This window comes from Sciurus carolinensis, chromosome 3 (assembly GCF_902686445.1).
Source record: "Sciurus carolinensis chromosome 3, mSciCar1.2, whole genome shotgun sequence".
Lineage (NCBI taxonomy): Eukaryota > Metazoa > Chordata > Mammalia > Rodentia > Sciuridae > Sciurus > Sciurus carolinensis.
In genome coordinates, this window is record NC_062215.1 from 96,178,744 (window position 1) to 96,186,243 (window position 7,500).

The 7,500-nt window shown below is 37.1% G+C and overlaps 1 protein-coding gene across 5 annotated transcripts in view; it reads right to left on the reverse strand.

The window, feature by feature from the left end:
* Positions 1–7,500, reverse strand: part of Zeb2 (zinc finger E-box binding homeobox 2) — a 131,979-nt gene that overhangs the window by 43,845 nt on the left and 80,634 nt on the right. The gene's annotated exons all lie outside the window — the stretch shown is intronic.

Here is a 7,500-nt window from a genome sequence, read left to right on the forward strand (position 1 = left end):
AATTACAGAAGATTTCAAAGTGACACAGGCAAGACCAACACAAATGTTCAAATAACTCACAAGAACCGGCGGGCTGCTTTTGCAGCCCTCAGTCCCAGCAATGCTCAGTAGCTTTTCTTAAAATAGACAGCCTGTAAATAAGGTCTGTGAACTCAATTGAAGGTGGCTGTTTCTGAATTAGTCAGCCCTCACAGGCTCTCGGCCTACATGCTAGTACATAAATTGTCCACTTTACCACCAGACAAGAAAGATTAGAGTAATAAACACGGGGCATTAGCTCAGCTAGAGAAACACACCAGCCGTTACGCACACACAGGATTGCCAAGAACTGTTAACCCAACTCTCCAGAAACACACACAAAAAAACAAGTTAGGACCATGACATCATGGGAACAAGAGGGAGAGAGAAAGAAAAAAAAGCCGGTGGAAAAAAAAAAAGCGCAAACAATTTTCAGGTTCATTTTGATTTCTCTGCGCCTAATAAAGCAATCCTCTGCTAAGTTATCAACTGAGCTATCTCAAGTGGCTCTTGCCAGCTATCGGATTATACAAAAGTGGCAGAAAAGGAGGAAAAAAATGAAAAGGATTGTGTGTCAGGTTCATAATGCTTTTGGAGAATTCTGGAAACATGTCTAGTTACAAATTTTAGTCAGTCATATCTGTTTGCTTTGACAGGTTCCCAGGGAGTAAAAAAGGAACAAAAAGAGAGAGATTTTTTTTGTCATGTGAGGCTGGGGACAAAAAGATTACACCGTGCATATCTGCTCATAATATGATCTTTGTATAATCCGCGGGTCTGCACTTGCCTTCCGAACAACTGCACAACAGGTGCAAATTAAAATGAAAACGGCAGCGGAGCTGGGCAAACAGAATCTGCTGACCTGGTTTGAATACCAATTGACGGGGGAAACAAAACCTTTTCAAGAGGTGTGACCACAAGGGCTTAGGCAAGTTCAGGCTGGGTAATGCCCTCAGATCTACAAAAAGAGAGATATTCGAACATCTCTGCTCTAGCTGTGTGGTCCAGATATACCTTAGTACAATCAATAATGTGCTGCTTTTTTTTTTCCTAGTGACTGAGATTTAACCATTTCTTAGCAACAAGCAGAAGATTCTTTACAAATTTTCTGAACGCTGAGTGTGTTGGGGGGGAGGGGGGTCTACAACAAAAGCTCCTAAGGCCTGGGAAGCTTTCAACCCACCTCCTAAAAACTGATCTCTGGGCACAGGATGAATAAAGAAAGGTCCAGAAGGAGTGAATAAAATTATCTAAGGCTGGACAGGCATTAAAAGGCCTTTATCCTGGAAAAAAACCCATGCCTTTTAAGGTCTTTTTCTGCATGGACCACAATATCCCGCGCGACACGTAAGTGTTCCTGCAGCAATACAATTGAAATATTTTCTTGTGGAAAAAAAAAAAAGAGAGAGAGAGAGATAAATGATTTATGAACAGCCCTTGAGGAGTCCCAAATATCAGAACAATCTAAACAAGCAATGAAGTCATGTCTCACCATATAGGGTCAGGAGGATAGCATCCATCACCTTCACAGGCCAACAATACTTCACAACCTTTAGGGTTCGTGCTCACAAATAGTAGTAAATACTTTTAAACTAAATAAATAACTGCTGTCAAGTTCACTTACAGAAGCAGTAGGCCATCTTTTCCAGAGCTGTGTTAACTAGGATCTCCATTCCCATAAGCCATTATGCTGGTGCGCTACCCCCTTCCTCTTTTTTGTTAATGCAGGTAAAATAATTCATAAAAACTTAGCCTTTGTATCAGAATTCACAAGTGATCATTTCATTTTGTCTTTTCAGGTTGACCTCCTGGCAATCAAAATTAAATCCACTGATACAGACATTGTGCTCCCTACCCCATCCCCCAAATCCTGAATTCCAAGGATCTTACTCTAAATATTTCTCTCAAGTCTTGTCAGTAGATTTGTCCAGTGCAGGTATCGGGGAAATTTTCATTACAAAATATTCTTACTATGGAAGGGTCAATAATGATAAGCCTAACTCCATTTATATTATGAAATACAAATAGCTTCATTTTCCCATTTGTTCCTGTTTTGATCCTTTGTCACCACCATCATTCCTGGCCTGAGATCTTAATAACATAGCTTAACTTTTCTCTGCAAAGACAAGGTTCAGTTTTGTGTAATAACCAATGTGTACTCCTTTTAAATGAGGGTCATTGGGCAGAATATGTAAGAACAGCGTCTATTTTTGAACTTAGGATACATACTTTTTTATTCAGCGTTCAAAGCACAGAACCTCCTACAGACCTTAGCAAGTTCTATTTGGTCCTTACATTGAGTCAAATAAACCACCCCTAACGTTGAGTCTCAGCAAAATTTTATACATGTGTTGGAGCAACATGGCTGGCACAAAAACAGACGGTTACTTCAAAACCACAAAGAAGTGGGAGCCCAAAGAATTCCTTTCTGCAATTCAATAAACAAGAGGAAAGATGTACTGTTTGCTGGCTGAAAATAGACACTAATTTTACATCTGTCTCTGAGGCACAGCAAAAAGCCAACTAAAGAGCAGTAATAAATGTCCAAAAACAGCATCAGTATCCAAAACTCTCACAGTAATCTTCAGAGGAATTAATTACAATTCTGTGTAACAGTTGCATTGGCAAAATGCACCCATAATTATATACAGGTACTGTACTGTATTACAGGGAAATTTGCCATGTGATACCATGTTTACATGATAATTGATGGATAAGATAAAACTATTTGCATATGAAGTGCATATGAATTATTGGCATGGCTCACCATTTTATGTGGAATCATATTAAAGTTTCATTTTCTCTAAAACTGTATGTGTAATATGGGGTTACCAAAGGGTATAAAGCTGATACTTAAATTTGCTTTATAGCAAATGGGCCTGGAAAGATATATCTGAATATGCATTACTAAAAACCTATATTTAAAAGGCTGCATAGTTGATCTATAATAAGCATTATTTTCACTTCACCAGATTACATTATATTAAATCCTCTCTATTCTTCCTTCCAAGTAAACAATACTCTAAATTGTATCAGTATGACAATTAATTTTACAGTCATATGCAAAACAAATAACGATTTCTCTTTATTGTCTACAGCTATAACTTTTATTTTCAGATTTTTGTATTCTAGGGACATGGAAAGGAACAGTAGCAAAATGTGACATTTTTATAATGTCCATACCTGCTGGAAAATTTCAGCATTTGCAAAAATGGCCTGTTATAGCATTTAAACATTGCTGATAATTAGCTTGACATTTGAAATACCAGAACTGTTGTTTTGAAGATGCCCTATACAATGTTACCTAACTAACCCCTTTTCCTACTTGTATGCTTTCTCTACATTACTCTGGCAGTTACAGTACAAATAAGATATCAGGAGCTAATTTATTAATGTGCAAAAGAACTGATGTGAAGGGGCAATACTTCATCTTCACCAGAAGCAGAAGTTTTATTGATGTAAAGGAAAATTACATATGCAGATTATAGACAGTTAATTGTTAATAAGGCAGTCGACAACGATTTCCTATAATTCCACTCAAGTTAAGTGTGCCAATAAGTCTTCCAATGCCCTCATCAAATTTATTAAATACCTACAATACCTACAATGTGGTCAATTCAGAAGATACAAGGAGGTGCTATTCTCACCTCAGGAAGCTTACATTTTATTTGGAGAAAAAATTATAAAATTGTCATGCTGGAGAGATCTTGAAGTCAAATCTTGACATGTGACAAAGGAGATAATATGGGCAGTTGGAGGTCAAATGACTTGTCAACAACGGTACAACAGGTTGGTGGCAAAGCCAGAGTTAGAAAGCCCCTCTCTGAGCAGACAACCACCACACAGAACGATACATAATAATACAAATTCTCAGAGAAGAATGCAATCTTAATTTAAACTTCACAAGTGCACAGTAAAGGAATAGAAATCCCTGAGACTTTTTGGAATTTTCATGCCACAAAATGGGGATTGTTGCTTAATTCTAAATTGTTTTGATGATTGTTACTTTCATGGATCCCCTTAATTTGAGTTATAGAAGCCTACCAATTTGATCAATTACCAGAATCTAACAATACACCCATGTTTCCTGCAATAGTTTGGAAACAATAGAAATAAAGAGGCAGTTCACAGAATTAGGAGCTTGATGACTTGCCTTGTGTCCCAGCACCAACATGTAACCAGCTGTGTGGCCTTGGCCTATCACCCAAGGAAACTTGGTACAAATTGGTGAAAATAATGATAATGGGTTCCTTGTTTATGAGAATGTCACAGGAGCCTACGAAATTGTATGTGCGATGGTACTTTGTGAAGTATGACAACACTAACATGGAAATGCAGCATGATGTGACTGTTCTAACCACTGAAATGATAACAAAGATGGGCCATTGCTCCAGTGTCTGTTGCTTCCAATGTGTGGAAGCTAGGGGTGAAAAAGATCTGAATGTATGCCAGCCACAATTTGGTGTTGGTCCCTCATTTAAAACTTGATTTGCAAAGGTGTTCTGGGGGGGTGGGTAGGATGGAGCATGCCAAATCTTTCAGTTAAGATGTCATACAGACAGGCAACCTCATTTTTAAAATGTGTCTGCTAATAATATGGATTAAAGTTGGAACAAAGTCCTTTGGAATTTGTGAGTCATTTGGTTTCCTAAATCTCTTGTGCTTTAGATGCTTGGAGATCATTTATGTTTGGGCCAGTGGATTAAAGGCCTCATTGGGTTGCTTTCTTAGAATGCCCTTCTGTGTGGCTAAGTGCAAGGGCCTTCTTAAACTTTTCACATGGACCTTGACCTTTATTCCTCCCTCCTTCCCCCATATCATGCTTTCCAGGTATATGCTATTGAGGATGAGATGTGGCTCTACTTCAAGAATTTTTATCCATGGACGTTTGTTTTTTCAGGGAAGATTTATCATTGAAACTCCTTTATCACAGCTAACTTGTTACCTCTGCACTTGGGTGGGTAAAGATCACAGGACCAGATTCAAGGTATGATTTCTCATTTAATAATGGGGTTTGGTGACAGGTACAACAAGGCAAAGACAAATTTCAAACCAAGATTTTCTTCTGAATGTGAACATGTGTCACTGAAGTACATGAGCCTTAATTTCTCAATTAAAAATGGAAACAGCCTAACTATCTCTGAGAGTTGAAAGAAAGATAAATTAATGCTAGAAAAAAGAGACCATGCCAATTTTATATATTCAAATGGAATGTGCTATTCAGTACAAAACAATGTTATAAAGGCACTACTATTAACATACTATAGCCAGCCTTTATACAAACTAGCTTGGTCACTTTAATTTTTTATCCCAGGAACATTCAAAGGCATTAAACCCGCATTATAAATTAATGAGTTGTAAAATGTCAGCTGATAAAACAAAAGCAGTTTTGAGTATAGGGATAAAAATGTTTCCATTTCAGATTAGCTATGTAAAAAATATGCATATTAAGTGAAATGGGAGAGGAATTTCTGCCATGCCCAGGTTTCAGTGGGGGAGGCCTGTTCTGAGGCGCCCCGACTTCCTGGTTACAGGAGCGTCTTGGGAAGATGGCAGCCGCTCATCTCTTTTGGAAGTACTGGCAGCTTCCCTTGCACCTGGGAGAGGTTTTCACATTTCAGTATGGGAGTGATTTTTTTTTTTTTTTTTAAAGCTTCACATTTTCATAAATTTGAGGCTCTGGATAAGCTCCTATGTTCAGGTAATACATCTTAGTTATATAGCTAACCTCTTCCTTCATATGAAGACAAATAAAAATAAAATAATGGCAAATAAAAATAAAGGCAAGGATCCTCCCTTCACCAAGCTATCATAAAAACAGATATTGGCTAGGGAACTTGTAACAGGAGATTCAGTTATCTTTGAAGAGAAGACATGGTATTCCTAGGTCATCATGTTCTAAGCGAAATTCACGTTTTCCCAATGACTTCACATCTGTTTATTTTTTATAAAAGCAAACATATGCAGGTTTTCCTGTGTATCTAGGACTCCTATCTAGGGAATGGTTCTGATTACCTTACTCAACTCCTACCAAGGAAACTAGTCCTTATATTGAGGTTTCAAACACATCCACTCTCCCTTATTTAGTAAGTTTTTGTAGTTGTAATTTCCATCTTAGAATTTTTCCAGCTTCACTGTCTACATCTATAATATGCCTACGCTCTAATGATATAATACTTAACTAATCCATATTCCAGAACACAAGTCATTAATTCCCTTTAATGGCTGGGAATGTCTAGTAGCCTACACTGATGACATGCTGAGGGAAGACTCCAGAACAGTTGCTATACACAGGTACTTTCATACATCCATTTGCCAACAGTTCTTCAAAGTTCTATAAAATACACTAAGTGAATGTCTCCCAACAATATGGAAAAAGAGAAAAAAAATTTTAGAAGATTCTAATTATTAGTATTCATGATCATTCAATGACTTATTTTAATAATCAACCATTTAAAAAATATTAAGAGGCTATATAGAAAAATATGCTCATTATCATGCCTGAAGGATATTCAAGAGGAATGTGAAAATAATTATAATTTATTTAGGACCTGGAAGTATGAAATAATAAGCCTCCAAGCCATCAAAATTGTTTTGGTATTTTTTTTTTTTTTTTTTTTTTTTTTTATCTGACATGAGGGCAGACCTTGTCTAGCTTTAAGTTTTATAGTAATAAGACCTTGGAAATAAAACCTTGAATAAACTGAATATAACGAAAGGGGAAATGTGTCCTTGTGTAAATAGATATTGTGTCTATCACCTTCCTCTGAAAAGGTTACACAACTTTCAAAGTCCATAAAAGGTGTAAAGTCAGTAACTGCCAGGGTACATTGGAATGTTTTGTAAAAAATAAACACAGAATAGAGAAACTATAACAATTTTCTCTGATTGTTTTATAGTTACCCCACCCCTGAACCTCCTCCATAACTTTACATTTGCCTACGATACAGATACTGACCGATAAATACTTTTAGCTATTGTAGTTCCACAAATTAAACCATCTCTTCTCCCCCCAAACCCTAACATGAACCCATACCGTTATGTGAAGTAACAATGGCTTGTCTCTTAAGGAAGTATTTTTTTTTTTCATGGAAGCTTTCCATGCATCCATGAAAAAGGATAGTTCCAGCCTATCCATGAAAATAATTACTCTCAAGGATTTGTCAGTTCAGCAGACTTATTTGGTAACTTTGTGTAGTTTACTGATGTCAATAATAATTCTTGGGTCTAATTCATATTCCATGGGGCCACTGCAATGCTTCTAGCCCATCAGTGAAATAATGGGAAAGAACAGCTTTTCCAGAGCAAAACAATTACCTTTAAGGCAGCAAGTGGTGTGGATCACCTTAATAAATCTTAGAGGGTGGGGGAAAGTGGAATCTTTGAGGGGGAAATAAAGAGTCACAGTCTTGAAAAGAGGTGTGGCTCAGTATCAGGCAACTGTTAGAGAAGATTTGTCCAAGGGAAGATTTCATCTGTAAC